A 23,322-nucleotide genomic window follows, 5' to 3' on the forward strand; every position below is an offset into this window, starting at 1 on the left:
CATTCTTTCACAATTCTAAAATCTCTTTTCTTACCCAACCAAGGACCTGAGCTCCCTTCTCTGGGCCTGATAGCAGTGTCTGAGAGGAGCTTGTGGTAGTATAGAAGTGTGGTCCTTTGATCACGAGAGTGTGAAGACATTTGAGGTAATGACAGCTAGATATTGAAACCCTGAAACGAATTGTCCTTCCATCCTGTAATCAATTCCCTCTTTCCTTCAGTAAGAACTTGGTTACACATTACTTTTCACACACATAAAAAAAATGACTGCTGTTGACAAAGGCTGGAGTGTATGAAGGAGTCTTACCATCAGTACCTTACTAGTTCTGCCAGGGGAGGCCTCATTCCCAAGTTCCCTGTCAACTGCTGTGGCTGCATTAACTCAGAGGAAAGGCTTGCTACCCACCACTGTAATTACCTGATTTGTTTGGCTGCATCCCCTGTTAGACTGTGAGCTCCTTGACAGCCAGAACTGTGCCTCATTCACCTCCAGATCCCAAGGCCTTATCAGGATGCTTGACATGCAGGAAGTGCTCAACAAATGTTGAACAAATGAGTGAATTACATCTACAGTCAAAAGTCCAAAGGCCTGGCCCTTCTTAACGGCTTACTAGCTGAGTGTTACAGGGAGAGTCACTCAGCCTTTCTGAATCTCTTTTTCACATGAAAAATGGAAATAGTATTAGTAAATGCCTGCAGGAGTTATTTGAGTGGTAAATGAAATAGCTGTAATGTGAAAATGATGTGTTAACTGTGAAGAGCTGTGAAAATGTTGGCTGTCATTGTGCAGGCCAAGGGCAGGGGGGCTAACTACTCTCCTTTCTTCTTATCTGACTATCACTCCAAGAAGGTTAGGACTCAAGACAAACAGGGTGTCCTAGCGCTGACCTTAGCGTGTACCAGTTGTGCAAGCTTAGCCATGTAACCTCTTTGAGTGTTCATTTCCTTCTCTGTGGATTGAGGAGATTATGTTAGATAGACACAGGGTATATACACTGCCTTGTCCATTGTAAGCTCTTGTGGGACGATCACAGAGGGGAACACGTAGAAGTGTGAAAGATACGGACTTTGGAGTCAGGCAGACACAAGTTCAAAGCTCTGCTCGGCCACTGAAATAGCTGGGTAATCTCAGGCAAGTTACTTCTATTTTTAAACCTCGGTTTCTTCAGCTATAAAATAGAGATAGTATTAATACCAACTACATGGTGTTGTTGTGATGATTGCACCAAATAATGGACATAAAGGGCTGAGCACATGTTGCATACATGGCAGCCAAGACAGTTTTCTCTTTCCCTTTCCTTACCCCAAGTCCAGAGGCTGCCATCCTCTCAACCTTGACTTTTCCTGTTCTAAGCACAAACAGGCTGGACAACAGTAAAAGAAGGCTGAGGCCCACCCACCTCCAAGAGACATTCATGGACGAAGCTCAGATTCCCAGAAGTACCCTCCTTACTCTCCAGGCCCTTCTCTATATTTCAGCTGATTCCAGGTACACTGTTCCCCTTTGGACCGAATCCCAACATCTGAAATTATTAAAGGCTCTACCAGTCTGACGTACTATACTGGTAAGCACCCTTTCCCTGCATAGTCTAATTTCCTTGCAGCTATAAAGGCCGAAAATCCCTTCCTGATCTCAGGGCAGTGGCCAGGGTGCATAGGCAGGTGGACAGGGAACACAACTGGCAAGCCCTCCTCCTGGTTTGACATCTACAGATGGGTCCAGGAGTGGCCATGGAAGCCAGGACTGCCGTCTCTGCCTGGGCATCTTGCTCTGCTGCATGAGAATCTTGAAACTATACCGAATTTTCACTTACATTCTGACATTCCACTTACCTCTTAGCTCTGTAATTCATTGCTCAGAAAAAGGACCACTAGGATTTTTACCTAAGTGATTTCTAGAATGTACAATTATGAACAATCACAAGGAGAGAAGAGCTGAAATTCTGATGATGATGGTTTCATGTTAGTCCGGGGAGGGCTGTGTCTGTCAACAAATGATGGCAATAAGAACAGCAACCATAACGTAGACTGCTATTTATTGAATGCATATTATGTGCTTGACAAGGTTTGAATAAAGCCATATTTAAGTGGTTGCCAGGCAAAATATTTTCCCCAAAACTTTTCCTATATGTCCTATAAATAGTTTGAAGATGGATTTCAAAAAGTCTGATAATTGTGCTCTTAGGCTAGCATAGCTCAGTCAACAGGAATGGGGACAGATGGGAACAAGTATTTGTAAATTAAATCAAGTATTATAGGGCCAATGACAATTTTACGGGCTAATGAAAGTTTTAATGCAGGCTTTGTTATTTTTTATCACAAATGCTGACCTATTATAGCCATGCCAGCTAATCATGCCATGCTCCAGAACTCTTCATTATCAATAATTGGAATCTTCTGTAATCTCAATCTCAAACATCCTACACTTCAACCTACATTCCTACTCTTTCCCTGTAGTACCCAAGTCAACCACCATTCAATATCACTGTTCCTTTAGTTTATTGATCCTATGAACTCCTCCCTATTCTCACTCCTCTCCACCTTCCTTATGCAGCTTAAAGTCCATGATCAGTTGTTATAATGAGTCCCTTTCACACACTTCCAAATCTCATGCCTCCCTCGTACTTCATCGTACCTGCTTGGCAAAACTACAACCCTGATTATGTCCAACAATGCAGTTAAGCGTGGCTGGAGAAAGACACGAACCACACTGACTTGTCTTCCTTAAGGTCATTTTCACCAACTCAAGCGAGTCCTTAATGCTGCCCAACAACCATATTTTATCCCCCTACTCAAGTCTCCCTCCTGCTCTCCCCAATAGCTGTCTTACACGCTCCTCCTTCTCCTCCCACCACTCCACTGAAACTGCCTCAGCAAGGTTTCAAATGACCTCCAAGCTGCTAAAACCAAAGATTTTGTCTCAATTCTCATCTTATTTGATTTAGCAGTAGTATTTGACACACTTTCTTTAACTGGCTTCTAGAATAGCTTCTATTTTCCTAGCTGTTCCTTCTCAGTCTCTTTTGCTGTTTCTTCCTCCTCTCCCTGTCCTCTAAATGTGGGAGTGCCCCAGCCTTCAGCTGTTGGCTGAACTCACTCCCCAAGTGATCTCATCCTTTCTCAAAGTTTCAAAATCCATTTACATAATGATGGAACCCAATTTATTCGCCCCTAACTGCCATCCCTGGGCCAAACTGTCATCATCTCCCATTTGGATGATTTCAATAGTCCTCTACCTGCTTCTGCCTTTGTGGCTCCTTAGGCTGTACTCACCAGAGTCAGAACAATCCTGCTAAAATGTAAGGCAGATGATGTCACTCCCCTGTTCATAACCAACGCTTTCCTATATCTTTCAAAGTAAAATCCAAAGTCCTTATAGCAGCCTGTATGTCCACTGCACCCCGTACCTTACACCCTGTTAAACCTCTGATCCTATCTGCTACTTTTCTCAAGCAGAGATTTTTGTCTGTTTTGTTCATTGCTGTATCCCCAGTGTCTTGCACATAGAACATAATCAATCAATATTTGTTGAATGCATTAATCAATGAATCAGCGCTTGATCCCAGCGGGCTAGGTAAAACGTAGGTTTGGGGATCTTTGGGGAAATAGTGATGGGTGGCAGGATGGACAGCGAGTTTTCTTCCTCTTCTCATCTCTACCGTCCTACTTACTTTCAAACACACAGCTAGTCCAGAAGCCTGGGGATTTTATCATCCCTGTGGTTAAATTTTCTCCCCATGGACTCTGGCTGTCTCACTGATGTGCTATTGTGAGCCTGCCCCAAATTGTCTCTCTTCCTGTAGAAGAAGAGAGAGCAGGTCTGGGGAGGAAGAAGTACAAAGGCCTTTGGTGTTACTGCTGCTGGGACAAAAAGGTGCCATCATAGCGGGGATTCTTTATTATCTTAATATAGATCCAGAGGCTGTGTGAGCTCATCTTTGACTCCTGGTAAGAAATAGAAAGGGATATGTAGGGACCAAACTACGTTGTCCCCCTGACAGAGAAGAAACTCACCTAAAACCAAGCTTAGCTTGGAAGTGAAGATCATGTGCCCTGGGTTGGGTTTGCCAAATGTTAATTGCACCACTTAGCGACTACATTTATTCATGCCAGGTAACAACATACTTCTCTGCAAACAGACTGTGCATTTTGTCTAATAAACTTTCTGCTGACACAGTGACCTGTTATGTGAAAACTACATTTTCTCCCAAGATAATCCTCCTCCCTTTTGAAAGTCAAACTTACTTCTGATCTTTCCTGCTCACATGGTAGGCTACCATGGGTCAGTTTCCTAGAGTGAGGGAAAGCAGAGATGCTAGCCCTTTGACTGGCTGGCAGCAATGTCTGTGTTGTCTTGGTGCACAAGGGGAGGATCCATTTTAACCCTTCTATCTGTCTCTCTGTACCCTGCTTCTCGTCTGTCCAAATGTAGAAAGACAGAGGAAAAGATGACTTTCTATCTTCTTTTTTAATCCTTGCATTTTGATTGTGAATTACAGGTAAGTTAAGTTTTATTCATAAACCCAAGATTTGTAGGCATTTCAGCATCAGGGTTGACAAGAAACGTGGAGGGACAATAGTCTATTGTCATTGGATTGCTCTGCTTCAAATCTACTCTTTGGCTTTTTTTTCTGCTCCTTGTCTTGCCCCCAGTCTCAGCTGCCCATTAGACGGGGGTGTCATGATGGAATAATAATAATGTTTGCTAATATTTATTAAGCACTGACTATGTGACATGTACTGTTCTTTGCACTGTTTTATCTAATTTAATCATCACAAAAACTCCACAAAGTGGGCATTATTATTCCATCTATTTTACCTAAGAGAAATGGAGATTTTGAGAAATCATGTCATGTGTACAAGCTCAGGCAGTTAATAAATGAGTAAGTCATCAATACAGTGACCACATTTGTCACCAAGAAGCCTTTTCCTCTGCCCCTTCCACTGCTGGCTAACCACAAAGGAGGAGAGGTTGGTGCCAGGGCAGGATTAGTGGTGCTGGGAAAACAGGGTTGTTTTGGAATGATTAGAAAGTCATGAGACAGATTTTGAAATCCCTTACATGCACCATTTGTGACAGCAACACTCTACACAGAACGAACTTACATCAAATTGTGACCATGCTGGCAGTCTGCTAGAACGAACACAATTAGCCAATCCAGATCTCTGCTGACAAGGTCCTGGGAAAAAACAATTGTATTCACTTCAGCATCAAGGAAAAGGAAGGCCTGAATGAGATTTCTGAAAATTGAGTCCCGGTGTGGGAGCAAGAAATCCACTTCAAACCATCAGCCTAATACTGGACTTCCCCCAGAATGACAATGACTTTTTCCCTCTCTAATTCTCTTTTGAAAGGACTATTGTGCTATCCATCCTATTTATTTGCATACAGTCTATCTGTATTAATTCTTGGCTCTTATAACAAATATATTTTCTGGAGTTGCTAAATTGTGATAGGTTACAGAGTGTGTGTATGTAAGGCTGAATAATAAATACCAAGAAAGAAGGAATAAAAGTCTTTGCAGCAGATAGCTGTAGGATAGAAGACCCAGTGTGAAGAGGACATATGGGGCTCCTGAAATATGCCCAGATGGATGAGAAGGAACATGAGTGATAGCGAAAAAGACCTCTGCCTTGTTCTGTCTTCTCCCATGTGAGAACAACATGATTACAACAGAGTAATCAGATTTAATTATGGCAAGCAAAGGTACACTAGAGGCCCCCTGATGAAACTGTGAGGGAGAGGTGCAGTTACCTTGGCAGCATCTTTCTCCTGCACTAAGTTGTGAACTCTGAGGCAGGGGCTGTTGGTCATTTGACTTCCAGCACTGTGAGCTTAGTTTCCTCATCTGTGAAAAGGGATTAATAATATCTCAGAAGTCGGTAGTAAGAGAGTCCTCTTACAACCTCGTAAGGTGATAATGTTCATGAATTATATATCCCAGTGCCTGGCACATAGTCAGATGCAGTGCAGTTAGGGATGGTGATGAAGATGATAATGATGATGTACGTGGTTAACCGGAGAGACAGGGGAAATCATTTTCAGGCAATTCTTTTACTTTAAAATCTCTTGAGGGACATGGCATAGAGCAGTGAGGAACACTGGATAAGGAGTCAGATGCCTGGTTCCCCTCGCAATCCTTTTAATTAACCAAGTTTCCTTAGCCAATGGCTCACATTTCTAACGTGAAAATGACAGTGTTGGTTTAAAATACCCAAGATCACTTTTAGCTGACCCCCCAGTGTCTGATAGTTGATCCCCAGTGTTTAACGTTTGAAAATATCAAAATTTCTCCAATACTTTCTTTGTATTAAATTGCCATTTTCCCCTTAAACTTGACCCTATTTAATCAATAATTATTATTTATATTTTTTCAGCAGTAGGATTATACTAGGTTTTTTGTAACTTGCAGCTATTTATGAATTTGAGATTAAAAGATAGTGTAACAAGAGAATACAACCTTATGGTAATCTCCTAATATGGCCCAAATTGAAAAGTACTATTCTGGGTAAAATATTCAAATGACATTCAGCTTTCTACTGGAGCATAAGTGTTTGGGGAAAGCAGCTGAACATACATGTGCACATGCTCACCAATATGGTGCTGCTGTTGTGTGGTGCTATGCTTTAATCTGGCCTCTGTGCTCTAGAATCCACGCATAAAAAGAATCCTTTGCCAGTGGTTTTAAAAAATGATGGGTATAAAGGGAATTGCAACAAAGAAGAAATAAGTAGTTAGCAATAACTTACACATGAAAAAAATTAACAGTATAGTAATAGAAATGCTAAAACATGACCTATTTCTAAATACCCATATTGCTATTTAACTTACATTTCTCTCCCATATAATTTTCATTAGTTGAATAAACAGATTTTTATTTAGTTTCCACTATGCGCAAGGCTCCCTGGTAGGCACTGTGAGAGATACAAAGATGAATCAAATATATGCACTCTCCCCTCAAGGAGCTAGCAGCTAATTAAGGGGCATGGGGTAAACAAATGAGTAATTACAAGGCAGGAGAGCAAATGCTCAGTTCACTCAGAGAACATCAAATGCAGCACTGTGCATGTCCAGAGACTAGAGAGTCTCTCCAGTAGGAAAGGCCAGGGAGCACTTCATGAGATATTTCAATCCAATCTACATGGATGAGAAGTCTTGGGATGGGAATGGGGAAACAACTGGGAGCATTCGTTTGGAATATGGGATTGGGAGATAACGGAAGAACTGGGAAATGGGGTTAAAATTCCATGATCAGGCCACATTGTGACCTTGAAAGTCTGGCTAAGCAGCTTGAACTTTACTTTCTAAGCAATAAGAAATCATTAGAAATACTTGAGCTGAAGGGTTACATCCCTGTAGTTGAGCTTTAGAAAGACAATTGTCAGGAGAGAGAAAAACAGGAGAAACAGGAAGCAGAAGACCAAGTTGGAGACTGTTCCAACAGAGTTGTTGCAGAAAAGTAACAAGCAACCGAACTAGGGTGGTAACAGAAGGTTTGGAGAAGATGGGATGGGTGCTCGAGACATTTAGGAGGTTGGTTCGTTCACCTGCTATGCAGGCTGAGGGGCTAGAGGAGGAGTCAGAGATGCTGGGAAGACGGCGGTACAATAGACACGTGCTGGGAACGCATAGAAGGTGATTACAGAGACTTAGAGATTTGGGTGTGAGATTCTGGGGACATCCAGATAGAAGTGACCAGAAAACAGTTCAGAATGTACAACTGACGTTCTGGAATGAGGATAGGGCTGACAATAGATTTGGTAGTTATTGGAGTGGATATTATAATGGAAGACATGAGTCTGAATGGAATTACCGAGGGAGATATCAGAGAGAGAAAAAAAGAGTATACACCTGTATTTAGAGAGATGGAGGAAGAGTAGCAACATGAGAGAGAAAGAGGAGGAATACAGCGCTAGAAAGGAGAACGCGAGAGCAAGGAGTCCTGGAAAGAGAGAGGAGAGCATGTCAGGAAAGATGTAGATAATAGTAAACAGCAGCACAGACTGATTCAAAAGACTGAGGATTGGTTCCCATAACAACCAGAACATCTTATATGGCTTTCATGGGAGAATTTTCTTTAGACTGAAGCAATAGGGAAACCTGCAATTTAATCAGTGAATGATCACTGCATCCAGCTGCTCTCATTTGATTTTTCTTTTTTCAATATTCTATGGTGAAAATGTTCAGATATATAGAGAGGTTGAAAGTATTTTACAGTGGCCACCCATATACCCACCAATGAAATTCTACCAGTAACATTCACCAGACTTGTTTTATTACACAGCTGTTTATCTATTCATCGCTCCATCAATCCACCTTTTACAAAATGCAATTCTAGGCAAACTGTAGCCATCATTACACTTCCCCTAAAGATACCAGTGTGAACATCGTTAGTTTGATACGTGTTTACAGTTTTATTTACTTTTGTGGTAGAATTTACATACAATGAAGTGCATAAATTTTAAGCAAACATTTGCTGAGTTTTGATAAATATACATATATTTCATATATGTGAACCCAAGTCCCTTTCAAGATAGAAAATATTATGCTTACCCTACAAAGTTCCCTCATGGCCCTTCCCAGTCAATCCTTGCTCCACTCCCTCACAAAGGCAATCACCATTCCAATTATTACTAATTTTATCATTTATATATTTATTTTTACTTCACAAAAAAATGGTTTTGCATGATATAGAACTTCACATAAATGGAATCATACAGCATTTGTTCTTTTTGAGTCTGGCTTTTTTGACTCACAACAGGTTGATGAGATTATCCATGTTCTGTGTATCAGTACTTTGCATTCCTTTTTTGTTGTTGAAAAGTAGTCCATTGAATGAGTATATCCCAGGATGGTTTTCCATATTCTTATTGATAGACAAGTAGGCTGTTTCTGGTTTTTACCTATTATGAATAAAGCTGCTGTGAAATTTCATGTACATGGTGTGGTTTTTTGGACATATATTTTCATTTCTCTTGGGTAAATACCTTGGAATGAAATTGCTAGATTTATGCTATCACATAACTTAATCTTTGCAACAAGCTCATGAAAGATCAATTGTCCCATTTATAATGAGGAACTCAGGGGAGTTAGGTTACTATCTCAAGGTTACCCACCTACTAAGAGGGAAATGCTGGAATGCAACCCCAGGCCTCTCCAAGCCTGAAGGCCATTTCCCTTAGCCCAGGCTGTGTCTTCAGAGCACTTTATCTCCTGTGGACTCTAGCAGAAAGTGCGTTTGAACCTTTCTCACCTCGTGGTACCGCATCAAACCTTACCTCCTGTTCCCCATTCTCTAAAGTCGGTCTTGCTGCTGAGTGACAATGAGGGAACCAGATAAAGCTAATTCATATCACCTACCCAGAAAGCGTTATCCAGAACACAATTAAAATTTGCAGTTTATACGTTTAATATTACCTGTCTCTAGTTGCGTTGTGGAAAATTGGGGTAATAATAGAAACTTATCTCTTAGGATTGTTTATTTAAAAAATATTTACTAAATAAATGTTTTATACTTGATACTAAAGATAGAACAGTTATCAAAACAGACACAGTTACTATTCTCATGTAACTTTCAATTTAGACAGGAAGAGATAGCAATCAAAGAACCATATTAGTAAATGTATTATAACTAAATAGGTGCTCTGGAGGAGAGGACATGTTTTATGAAGGTGTATGATAATTGGACTCAACCAAAATATGGAATGAGCGTGGACTTCTTTGAGGAAATAATGCTGGAGCCGAGACGTGAAGAAGAGGCAGGAATTTCGTAGGTGAAGGGTGAAGCAGAGTGGCAGAGGAGGTGTCATTCCACGCAAAGAGAAGAGCATAGACAAACGTCTGTGGCTGGGGCGAGCTTGCAACATTCACAGAAAAAAGAAAGCTAAAATGATTGAAGGCCACGGAACAGAGCGGGGCTGTTTAAGAGCCTAGAAGCAGGGGTGGGGCCTTGTGGGCCACATTAAGAAGTTCTGTCTTTGTTTTGACGGAAATGGGAAATCACTGAAGCATTTTAAGCATGGAGCATGGGAGGGGCATAATAGAATTTGTGTTCTGAAAAAGTTTCTCTGGATGAAATGTGGAGCATTCTGAGAAGACCAAGGTTGATGAGAGGTACCTGGCTAGGAGGCAGTTGCAGTCGTCTAGGTGAGGGGCTCAGAATAAGGCAATGGAGATGAAGAAATGGGTTTAAGAAGCAAAATTGAAAGGTTTGGGGACAGACCAACAGTAACTCCTAGTTTCTGGCTTATATAATGCCCGCCACATATTAAATGTTCTATAAATGTTAGTAATAATAGTTGTTGTGGTGGTTGATGTTGTTATTATTATTATCATTACTATCTGTGGGAACTCCTAGGGAATGGTCTGTGAGGTAGCTCAGCACAGTGGGCTGAGAAAGGGCTTCAGAATCAGAAGTCTCAGGTTTGAATCATGGTTTTGCTGATAACTAGCTATGGTTAAAGAATAAATTTAAAATTATTTGTTATAAACTATCCCAGCATTCCATAAGGGTGAGTTCCCAAAGGGGTGGCCTTTAGTTCAACATGCAAGGGGCACTAGGAGCTCAGCTCTATCTCTAGAAGCTCTAGCCACCCCCAGAGCTCCAATCAAGCAGGAATCGGCCACAATTATAAAGCAGGGTCTCCTGTGTTTGGTTCCCGAGGATCCTGCTTCTCATTCAGCCCCAGCCTCTCATTTTCTGGGTATCCAGTGTTTGCACTAATTTCCCAGAGTTCTTCATTCCAGGCCTTCTTGAAAGCTCTTCTTTCTCTGGATTTATCCCTTTCTCCTAACTTAAATCTCATTCCCTTGGAATGTTGGGAACTGTCAACAGCTGAATAACCAACTCACGTTAAGGTGCAAGCTGCTTATGGTGTTGCTCCTCTGTGGCATCCCCTGATCCTTCACTCGGCTTCAAAATAAAAACTATAAGTGCATTAATTTCAGGCACTTGTCTGTGGCCAAATCCACAGAGACCCTAGTGGTATCGTTCATGTGGAGGCACCACACATAGTTGATCAAGGAAGGCACTGAGTGCTTCAAGAACAGATGACACCTGTCCCACTGGGCACTCTTGGCAGTTGCAATAGCTGTGAGATACATGGATTATGTGGCTCAAGTCCTCTTGGAGAAGCAAATTCTTCAGACAAGACCAAGCTGGGAGAGATCTTTATGAATTTGCAACTTTTGGGAAAGGCATAATCTAGATCCAAATGGAAAATCAAGGACAGAAACTAAAACATGTTGGAAACTGAATTTCTGTTAAAACACAAAAGGCAAAGCACTGTAAATTGAATGCCAAGTTTCCTTTCAAGAGAAAAATTTCAAAGCAGTTTTGTAGGGGTATAAATTACATAAAGAATTCATCCATTCTAAACATACATTTCAATAAGCTTTCACAAATATGTGCAGTCAAGTGACCGCACCATAATCAAGATAAAGAACAGTTACATCAACCCAGAAAATTTACTCAAGCCTCTTTGTAGCCTGGGTTGTCTTGGATTGAATTGTGTTCCAGATTTTATTGAAGAAAAAGGCACAGACTTACTGACGATCGGATGTAAATTGTGGGTAAAAGGAGTCAAGGATGATTCCAAACTTTCGCCCTGAGAAACTGAGTGCGGAAGTGCTACTGTTAGATAGAGATTTTGGGAAACAGAGCAGTTTTGTGTGGGGAAAATCAACAGTTTAGTTTTGAACATTAAAGAAGAGGTGATTTATGCAAGACAAAATTTAATAAGTGGACAAGCATTTAGAAGAGTTGTCACAATAAAAAATTAAAGAGATTCTTATTGAAATAACAATAAGGTGCAATTCTACATCTATTAAGCTATCAATCATTGAAAGACATGATGCTTTCCAGTGTTGGGTGTGTTGGGAGAGCTTGTATATGCACCAACTGCAGATGACAATTCAGATGAGAACCATCATTTGAAGAAAAGTGGTCCAGAGATATGAGATGTCCATGCCTCTTGAACACTTTTGTTCTGATTCTGGGAATTCATTTTTAGAGAATTATATTTAAAAATTAAACCAAATAATCTGAAGGACAGAAAAAGTTGTATTTGCACCAAATGCTCACTGCAATTTTCTTTATAGTAATAAAATAGAGGTTTAACTTAGATGTCCAGGAAAGAAGAGTATGTGAGTTAAGTAAGGTGCATTTAGATAGAATGTAATAAAAGTAGCTTTTATTGAATGTTTACTATGTGCTTGCCACTGTTCTGAGGCTTAATTTACATTATCTCATTTTATCTTCTTAATAGCCCTATGACATAAGTGCTATATTATCCCCATTTCACTATGTTGCATTTTAAGGAACCTATCACACAGCCAGTAAGTGGTCGAGATAAAATTTGAATACAGGGTAACTCCAAAGCCCAGGTTCTTAACCCTGAGTAAAACCATTCAATGTCATGCAAATGTTGAATGTGATTATGATGAATATGGAATGGAGATATAGAGAATAACAGTACTGGGTTAAAAAGAAATAAAATACAAAAATTGTTTCTATGCTATAGTTATAGCTATGTGAAACTACGTAGACATATGGGGAAACACCAGAAGAAAATATAAAAATAAGCCTTTATATGAGGGTTTTTGAATTTTCAGTTAGGAGTTTATTAATGGTTTTGCCAGATAAATTTCCTTTGAAAGGAAAGCACAAAATCCGGGTTGAAGAAGGTTGAGGAGCAAATGAAATTGAAAAGGGAGAGTGGAAGAAAATAGAAAGCGTGAGAGTAGATGAACCTTTCAGAGGGTCCTGGTGCATGGAAGAAAATTGCATATGTGTTTGTTTGAGGAGAAGCAGGATCAGGGGATTCAAAACAAGCCAAGGGGAAGAAATCAGAGAAGAGGGGAATAAAGAAAGGGGATAAGAGGAAAGGGAAGAAGAGGAGAGGAGACGAGAGGGAAAGGGAGGCGAAGGGAGGCACAATGTTGAAGAGCTAAAGAAGAAACCAGGAGTATAGAGCCTGGTACATAGCCATTACTCAAAAATGTGTATTAAATTAAGAGTTAAAGCTCTTGATTGGAGAGTTAGATAACCAGGGCGTGGATATCATTTCCAGGGGTTCATTTTGTTTTGTTTTGCTCTGTGTGTTAAATCAAACAGCTTTACTTTATTTTTCTGAGTATACATATAAACACATGTATACATAAACCGAACTCACAACATCTCCGAGATATGCCTGTACTAAATGTTACATAGATTCTGAAAGCACAATAAATAAGAAGAAATTAAAATAATCTGTAATCTTATCTAAATGAAACCATGGTTAGAATTTTAGTATGTAGCGCTCTTGATTATTTCTATTCGTATGTGCACACATACATAAATTCATATTTATTTCCACAAAAGCATCAACATTTGTAATCTTTTTGTCACTCAACAGTATGCCATGAACATTCTCCGTGTTACTAAATGCCTTCCTCTCTAATCATTGTATAGTATTCTGTTGTATGGATCAATATAACTTATTTAATCAATTCCCTATTGATGGACACTGGGTTATTTTGAATTTTTAGTTACTATAAACAGCAATGTGTTGAATATCCTTGTACCTACATCCCTGCACAAATGCCCATTTGTTTTCTTAAGATAAACTCTGGGGTAGAATTGCAAAGTCAAAGAGTTTGCACTTTGCTAAAGGTTTTTTTTTTAACACAAATTACTCAAGTGACTTCCAGAAAGTTTGTAAACAATATCTCCTCCCAGCCAACACAGTTTGAGAATGCCTGCCTCTCCCACATCTTGCCACCTTGAGGTATCAGCCTTCTTTCTAATTTTTCAGAAGGCCATTGCTGAAATGAACACTAAAATCTCCCTATTCTCATCACATATTGCCTCATGAATATACAATTTGTCTTAGGAGGTATCTAGAAATTCTTCCTAGTGGTAGGAAATAAAACTCGATTTGGTTTTAGGGTTTTTCCAGAGAACAGAGAAAGTTAAAAACCATCAAGGCAACATTTTATGTATTTTATACCCTGATAATTAGTTCCCTATGATTGGAAAATAGACTAATTAAACCTATGGAAATGCGTAACAAACATGGAAAAATAGATCATAAGCAATTTAGAGAGCCATGAATTTTCTCCCTGTGTGAGTCTAAACTTATGTCAAAGTTTTTTTTTCTTTCCTTTTTTTTTAAAGGATGAATATAAAGGCATTGCCTCTCAACTCGTTGAAAATAAACATGAGAATCACAAGAAAAAGTTTCATTCTTTGAACTCTGATTTGAGATTTGGGGAAACATTTAGGTATTAATTTAATTCTAGACAAATTACAGAATTCCAGCAATTTATTATGTCCAATTTGCAGTAAGAGATACCAGTAATATTTCTACCAGTATTTTAGTAGAAATTTAAAATGTATATTTATAACACTTAGTCACTTCCCTTTAAAAATAAAATCTTTTTAGCCTTCATGTAAAGTGTCCAGATGCCTAATTAGGAATCCTAAAACTCAGCTTTATTGAGTTAATAAGTATCTGTGGCAAGTATTACTCGGAATATTAGATTAACCAGAATATCCCATTCCTCAACAATGGAAAAAATAAGTTTATAAAATGAGCTGTCAAAATGGTTTGGTAAATTTCTAAATAAGATCATTATATTTACATGTTCTTGGTAACCTATACTGTGATTAGAATCAAACTGTTAGAAATCAAGTTTATCTCCCTTATTTTTTGCTGTTTCCACTCAACGCCCACTCCCCACCCCCGGGAATATATATTTTGGGGACTGAAAGTTCTCATAGTCGCTTTCAGCCAAAGAAAGCCTATAGGTTGTCAGAGTTTATGTGGGTTTTCTCAGTTTTTTTGAAGGATAAAAAAAATTAGCTATTTTTTACTTAGTTGCATTATATTACCTATATACACATAATTTCCCTATTTTAAAGGCTTTGTGGTATATTAACAAAACGAAATGGGTGGAGTTTCAGCAATACTAATTAGCCATTTGGCCACTCTTCCCATAGCTGAAAACAGGTTTTTTTGAAGTGGAAGGAATGAAGAGTTGCAAATATGTATATTTTTAATTTCTACTAAAATGCTTGATAAAATGTAACTGATGTCCCTTATGGGGAAAAGTGCATACTCTCATGACATTTAGTACAAGCATATCTCAGAGATATTGCAGGTTTGGTTCCAGACCATTGCAAAAAGCAATTATTACAATAAAGCAAGCCACACAAATTTTTTTGGTTTCCTAGTGCATATAAGAGTTCTGTTTACACTATACTGTAGTCTATTAAGTGTGCAATAGTGTTATGTCTAAAAACACAATGTACATACCTTAGTTAAAAAATACTTTATTGCTAGAAACTTCTAGCCATCATCTAAGTCTTCAGTGAGTTGTAATCCTTTTGCTGGTGAGGGTCTTGCCTTGATGTTGGTGGCTGCTGTCTGATCAGGGTGGTGGTTGCTGAAGCCTGGGGTGGTTGTGGCAATTCTTAAAATCAGACAACGATGAAGTTTGCTGCATGGATTGACTTTTCCTTTCACAAACAATTTCTCTGTAGCGTGCAATGCTGTTTGATAGCATTTTACCCCCAGTAGAATTTCTTTCAAAGTTGGAGTCAATCCTCTCAAACCCTACTGCTGCTTCATCAACTACTTTTACGAAATATTCTAAAGCCTTTGTTGTCATTTCAACAATCTTCGCAGCGTCTTCACCAGGGGTAGATTCCATCTCAAGAAACAACTTTCTTTGCTCATCCATAAGACCCAACTCCTCATCTGTTAAAGCTGTATCGTGAGATTGCAGCAATTCAGTCACATCTTCAGGCTCCACTTCTGATCTAGTTTTCTTGCTGTTTCCACTACATCTGAGTTACTTCCTCCATTGAAGTCTTGAACCCCTCACGGTCATCCATGAGGATTAGAATCAACTTCTTCCAAACTCCTGTTAATGTTGATATTTTGACCTCTTCCTGTGAATCATGAATGTTTCTAATGGCATCTAGAACCGTGAATCCTTTCCAGAAGGTTTTCAATTTGCTCTGCCCAGATCCATCATAGGAATCATTGTCTATGGCAGCTATAGCCTTATGAATTGTATTTCTTAAATGATAAAACTTGAAAGTTGAAGTTACTCCTTGATCCATGGGCTGCAGAATTGATGCTGTGTTGGCAGGCATGAAAACAACATTAATCTTGTCGTACATGTCCACCAGAGCTCTTGGGTGATCAAATGCATTATCAGTGAGCAGCAATATTTTGAAAGAAATCTGCTTTTTTGAGCAGTAGATCTCAGCTATGCACTTAAAATATGCAGTAAACAATGTTGTAAACAGATGCGCTGTCATCCAGACTTTGTTGTGCCATTTATAGAGCACAGGTAGGGTAGATTTAGCATAATTCTTAAGAGCGCTAGGATTTTTGTAAGGGTAAATGAGTATTGGCTTCATGTTAAAGTCACCAGATGCATTAGCCCCTAACAAGAGAGTCAGCCTGTCCTTTAAAGCTTTGAAGCCAGGCATTGACTTCTCCTCTCTAGCTATGAAAGTCCTAAATGGCATCTTCTTCCAATACAAGGGTGTTTCATCTACATTGAAAATCTGTAGTTTAGTGTAGCCCCTTCATGAATTATCTTAGCTAGCTCTTCTGGAGAACTTGCTGCAGCTTCTCCATCAGCACTTGCTGCTTCCCCTGGCACTTTTGTGTTATGACGACGGCTTCTTTCCTTAAACCTCATGAACCGACCTCTGCTGGCGTTAGACTTTTCTTCTGCAGCTTCCTCCCCTCTCTCAGCCTTCATAGAATTGAAGAGAGTTAGGGCCTTCTCTGGATTAGGCTTTGGCTTAGGGAATGTTGTGACTGGTTTGATCTTCTCTCCAGACCACGAAAACTTTCTCCACATCAGCAAAAAGGCTGTTTTGCTTTCTCATCATTTGTGTGTTCACTGGAGTAGCACGTTTAATCTCCTTCAAGAATTTTTTCTTTGCGTTCACAACTTGGCTAACTGGCTTAAAAGGCCTAGATTTTAGCCCATTTCAGCTTCTGACATGCCTTCCTCACTAAGCTTAATCATTTCTAGCTTTCGATTTAAAGTGAGAGACGTGCAACTCTTCCTTTCACTTGAATACTTAAGGCCATTGTACGGTTATTTTGGCCTAATTTCAATATTTCTGTATCTCAGGGAATAGGGAGGCCTGAAGAGAAGGGGAGAGATTGGGAAACAGCTGGTTGATGGAGCAGTCAGAACACACACAGCATTTATAGATTCAGTTCGCCATCTTATATGGTCATGGTTCACAGCACCCCTAAACAATTACAAAAGTAACATCAAAGATCACTGATGACAGATCACCATAACAAATATAATAATAATAAGGAAAAAGTTTGAAATATTGCAAGAATTACCAAAATGTGACACAGAGACACAAAAGCCAGCAAATGCTGTTGGAAACATGACACTGATAGACTTGCCCGACACAGAGTTCCCGTAAACTTTCAATTTGTAAAAAATGCAATATCAGTGAAGCACAATGAAGTGAAACACAATAAAATGAAGTATGCCTGTAAATCACTAGGTTCCGGAGTTTGGTCATGTTTGAAGTTAAATTAACAAATCCATGTTTACACAAATCTCTTATGCTTATTTTCAGAGAGTCGAGAGGTAAACGACTTTATATTTTGTTAAGAAAGACAGCTAACCCTTTTCAGGAAATAAAAGTAACATAAAGATAATGGCTAATAATTGAAATTGTTATCATGAAAATTAACTAATATAGCGTAGGCAAAGGGCTTAAACACTTACTTGGCGTGTGGCAAGGACTGAGTATCAGCTGTTTTTGTAAGCGGAGTCACGCTGCCTGCCATGACCTGGCTACTTAAATCCCACAGATCTCAGTTTCCTCATTGACAAAGTGAGGATAATAACAGTGCCTACTCCATAAAATTGCTATTGGCATCCAAAAAATGCTTAGAACAGTGTTCGGCATATGGTAAATTCTCAGCAAATTGTTAGTTTTTGTTCTCAACACAATTAGTACTCAACACAAAAGCATCGTGCCTGGATTATTCTAGGGGGATTTATATATATTTTATTCTTACTAATTATTTCAAAAGTCTTGGACAACAAAGATAGGGTATCATTTTTCTTTTGTAGCTCCCTCCTTTTCCAGCTTTGTACCGTAAGCATGAAACCCACATTGTGTAATGCCACTGTTACAATGCATAAGTGAATTAGCAAATTAATATGCAAATTCAAGTAGTATGAGCGATGGTTAAATCGATCTCTGATAGAAATGAAGAGAAAACAGAATTCTTCTCTGTTCATCCAGAGGAATCAAAAGGAGAAATTCGGATATTTCTTATCATTTGCTAATGTTCTGTAATTGAAATGACTCATCAGCCTTATATGTCCTCTCAAAGACAAAGTGTTCTGAAAAGAATAATATATGTGCTCCTCGTGACTGCCCTATTCTATAAAAGTTGATTATGAAAAAAACCCAAAAACAACAACAAAAACGGATGCTGGTGGTCGCTTAGCTGCAGTGCTGGTTCTAAAGCCGTTTATAAAACAACAATGCCACCTGTCGGATAGAAGAAGAAGCCTGAATCAATTTTTGTTTGTTCATTGGATAAGTGTTTATGCCTCCTCTAGGCAATGCAAACTGTTGGACTGCAAGATGAGAAAGAAAGAAAAATGAAAAACTATCCCCACTTGCAAGAAGCCTCCTACTTAGTAAAGCAAATGCAAGGTTGTTTCTACTCATAGCTCAGGGACAAGTCTCTATTTTAAAACCTGACATTTTTCCTCCCAAATCTTCCCAAGGATTACATTCTCTCTCTTGGCATTTGCTCTATTGCTCCTTCATACCTTGTGTGCTCACTCTCCTTTTATGGGACTGCTGAAAGAAAAAATGGCCATCTTGAACACTTGCCGCTTAACTAAGAGGAGATATCACTTTCAATAAGTCAGATAATTGTTTAACAAGTCAACAAAGATGGTTCCATTTATGGGGCTTCAGCAGCTTGGCACTTTCCTCCACTTGTCATTGCTACATGGTCATAAACCTCCAAATGTCAAGAAAGAAAAATCAGTTTGATACTCTGGCCATGAGATGACGTGTGGATCTTAGTCCCTAACCTGGAAAATCAAAACAATGTCATTGTTTGCGATGGTTTTAGAGTGTCTTCAGAGCTGGAAGTCTACCGCTGTTGCTCAAGATGGCACCTTGCCACTCACTAATGCATTAGTCTAACAATGAAATGGCAGATTCTATTGCTTTTCCATTGCTAGCAAGCACATGACAAAGTTGACTTTTGGCTGGCCTTCAGACGGAGAAAATCTGGAGTTGCTTGCTGCCATTGCCACATTTATTGAAAACCTAAGTGAGCATAGCAGGTGGGGAATAAGAGTGGTATCATCACAAAATAGAAAGGGTCTCAAGGAAATGGGCATCTCTGTTTTTTATCTTTGGGCAAGATTTTGTCCCTAGGACTTCTTTGGATTGGTTTTCTGGCTACAAAGACCAACCTAGTAGGGTAAGGAACAAGATAGGTCTGCACTGAGAATAGCAGAAACCCATTGTGTGTATGTACAAAAATAACTACAATACAAGGCAATGTGCAATGTCATTCAAATGGATGGAGTCATTTGGGAGTTTATAGGTCATAAAAATTCCAATTAAGATAAATGGGTAAGACCCGCATGAAGAAGCTCAAATTGTAAAGATGAAAGCAAAGAAAATCTGGGATCCAATCAGAAATAGAGAGCCAGACTGTAGGAGTCATTAGGCCTATTCAATTTTTTTCCATGTCCTGTTTTTCCAGGTACTTAGTACAATTGCGTTTTCCCACCTCATTGAAGTTAGGCGTAGCTATGTAACTTCCACCAGTGAAATGTGAGGGAAAACAGTGTGTGTTACTCCTGGGAAGAAGATCTAAAAGCTAATACAGAATTTTCCATGTCCTTTTCCAGCCTCAGCAATTGTGGGTCTAAATTTTGGGATGAAGCTCCTCTCAGGCCGTCCCTGGGTAAACAAGATGATCAGAATCTGCCTGCTAATCCACATCAGATATATACTTTTATGGCATTTAAATTGTCAAAATTTTGAGGTTTGTTTGTTACTGAAGCATAACCTAGTTCATCTTGATTAGTACACAGGGTTCCCATGGAATATATGAAAGAATTAGCTAATAAAAGTAAAAATAAGATGGAAAGTCTTAAAGAACCTAAAATTAGGAAGCATTAGTTTTAGGGGAATTAGAGGACAAGAATTATTTAGTAAGCTGTGGACAAATGTTTCATGTGTAGTATACAAAGTAAGTAAGTCTATATAGACAGACGGATTACATATATAGATTGTATATTATACATATACATATATTTGAAAATACGTACCTAAACCAATATAACATATTTCCAGATCTTAGCCTTCCTCCCGCTGAATAACATGTTGTTTCCCTATTTCTCCAACCCCAAACAGCAGCAACAACAATAACAGCACAGGGATACTTTGCAGGTATCTCCTTTCTCTGTTATAAATGTTCTTTTGCACTCCCCAGACTGGAACTTCTAGCCCCAGCTGGATTCCCTGCTTCCACTTTTGTCCCATAGAGTCTCCTTATACAGTAGCGGAGCAATTTCATTAAGACCTAAGTCAGACCACGTCAGTCCTCTGTACAATGCCCTCTGGCATGCCCTCACCATGCACTCAGAGAAGTCAGTCCTTGCCGGAGCTTTTCAGGTCCCCTATGTTCTGGTCCTCAGCTAGCTCTGCCTTCCTTTTCCTCCCTCTCCTTACCTCTGTGTATAACATTCCTCAACTACATCAAGCACACTCTTGCCTCAGGGCATTCGTAGGTACTATTCTGTGAGCTCAAAATGTTCTTCCCTTAGATATACACATGGCTCACTCCCTTCCTTTCCTTCTAGATTTTGCTCAGGGAGACCTTCTCTGATCACTTTTCGCATTTGAGTGACTCTACCTATCATACTTACCATGCTGTATTTTTCTCTATGGTATTTAAGACCATGTGATATACTCTATCTATGTTTGCTGTGTCTTTGTTAACGGTCTGATTTCCTTAATAGAACATAATAAGTTCCACAAGGGCAGTTCTCGTGTTTGTTTCATTCTCGGTGGAATTCCATCACACAGAAGAGTCCCCGGCATGTAAAGTTGTTCAGTAATGACTCTTTCCTCAGTGCTGAACTTCTCTGCTCTGCAGTGTGCCTTTGGCTTCCCCTTCTGCGTCCCTGAACTTGCCATTCAATGTCAAGCATGCTGTCGGAGGTCAGGCTTGAGGGCACAGCATGCCAGCATGATGGGACCAGAAATGTCAGAGGGCTTACTGCTGAGTCCATGGCAAAATTTGCACTTGCCCATGGAGGAAAGAGACAAGCAAGGCAAATTGTGAGAATTCTCACATCAAGCTAGTTTTGAAAATGTGAGATTGGGTCCTTATACTTTTGGCGCTAATGCATCCTTTCATTTGTGAAATGATGGTGGAGTTTGATGACAGTGTTTGGTTTTGCAGTTTGTTTGTTTGCTCTTTCCTTTTCATTGTCCTTACTTGGTCAGGTTAAAAGTTTAGAGTCCTCAAAAATTTCCAATTTTTAGATGTTCTAGAATTAGATATTTTCTAAGGTAGGAAAGTGAAGCCAAAACAGATGCTGTGACTCCTGCAGGTTCACAGATCTAGGTTTTAGCAGGACTGGAACTAAAATTCACGCTTTCTCACTGCCAGTCAGTTCTGCTTTCTCTACACAAAACTCCTCCATCTGAGGATGATCCCTTTCCAGCTTGGAGCACCCTTATTCCTCCTATTTGCTCTTTTGATCATTAAGCACTTTGGGGCTCTAATAGAAAATGAAGGCTCCTCTTTCTCATTTTTCTTTCCTTATTCTTCTCTGGGAAAAAAAAAATGTTAGAATCAAGATTGAGTACTTTCATTTCTTGCCATGCCCCCAAGGATGAGGATACTGCCATGAGTCTGAGTGAAAGAGCAGATATTTTTTATTCATAACTGTGCAGGAAGTAGAGATTTTATTTTCTCCTTTTAGAAATTTTACTAATTTACCTACGTCTTTGTTGTTTAAAACAGCAACACAGAAGTGCATAGAACAAAATAAAAGTGCCAACACCCTTCCTTCCTCAGAGTAAACCACAGTGAACAATTTTTCAAATATTCTTCCAGATCTTTTTCTATGCATTTACACATCTGAATAAGTAGTGTTCTAGGAATAGTGTGTGAACCCTGTAAATCTGTGAAAGAAAAGAATATGCATAGAAAAAAGTCTGAGAACACATACCACTATGCTGACAGCGGTTATGACTGAGCGGTAAGATTAAGAGGGATATAAACTTTTATGCTGATAAAAATGGTGTTAAAAATATGACTTCAACAGACAGCAAGCTAAGGTCTCATGGAATATTTAGGGGAGTCAAAGAGTTTAAGAAAGTCAGTCCTAAGGTTGGAGAGTGTTGGAAGCAAACTGAGAGATTAGGGCAGGCTAGGAGGGTGAGTGGAAGGTATCCTGTGTGTATTAACCTCATTCCTGGATGTCATATTGTCTGGTCAACCCTTTGCTGTCTTGGATGTCATTTTGTACATTTCTCAAGTACTGTATGTGTGTGTGTGTGTGCACGTGTGTTTTGCAAATATACAACTAAACTCTAAACTTTATTGTAGAGCAGAACCTTGTCCCCACGTGTTTATTATCCCCCTAACCAGAGGGCTTGCACAGTACCCAGCACTAGGTAAACGTTGAATGTCTGCCATGTTGACCTCTGCTTTTGTTTATTCTCTTTCTTAAAGATTGTTTGAGCTAAAGATTACTCAAGCTGTTAAGAAATTCCTTCCCCATCCCTGGTACTATATTGGCTCGTGGGCTTCCTTCAGTTATGTTTCTTGTTGTCTTGGCATCTGACCAATAAGCAGACAGAGAATGCCAAGTTCATACCAGATCATAATCAGCAAGGACTCATCATCACAGCTGGCACAGAGAATGAAATGTGTTCCCTTTGTGGAGATCATGGCCCTGGGAAGAAGGTTCAAATTTTCATGAGTCAAACAGTTGACTCTAGCACCTCCCACTACCCGGAATGTCCCGACTTCTATATGGGAGCCATCTGGGCCACCATCATGGGTTGTACATTGTGATCACCGTCAGTAAACATGGAAAATCATTGAATTCCGAGGTCAAAAGGGACATTAAAGGTGTCTTAATCCTCTTTATAATCAAGCTATTGATGACTGTTAGTAATTTATGTAATACATTTACTGTTAAGAAGTTTCCTTTTCACACATCTGAGGATTTGAAATCTCCCTTCCTGAAACTTCTACTCATCGTTTTCCCATTAAC

At 39.4% G+C, this 23,322-nt stretch overlaps 1 long non-coding RNA gene across 1 annotated transcript in view; it reads right to left on the reverse strand.

Annotated features, from left to right (window-relative positions):
- LOC139078873 (uncharacterized) overlaps positions 1-23,322 on the reverse strand; it is a 160,583-nt gene that overhangs the window by 85,305 nt on the left and 51,956 nt on the right. The window contains exons 4-5 of the long non-coding RNA XR_011532037.1: positions 5,755-5,848; positions 5,106-5,179 (exon numbers count right to left, since the gene is read on the reverse strand). This is a non-coding gene — a long non-coding RNA (uncharacterized lncRNA). The remainder of the gene's footprint in view (positions 1-5,105; positions 5,180-5,754; positions 5,849-23,322) is intronic.

The sequence above is a fragment of the Equus przewalskii genome, chromosome 23 (genome assembly GCF_037783145.1).
Source record: "Equus przewalskii isolate Varuska chromosome 23, EquPr2, whole genome shotgun sequence".
NCBI lineage: Eukaryota > Metazoa > Chordata > Mammalia > Perissodactyla > Equidae > Equus > Equus przewalskii.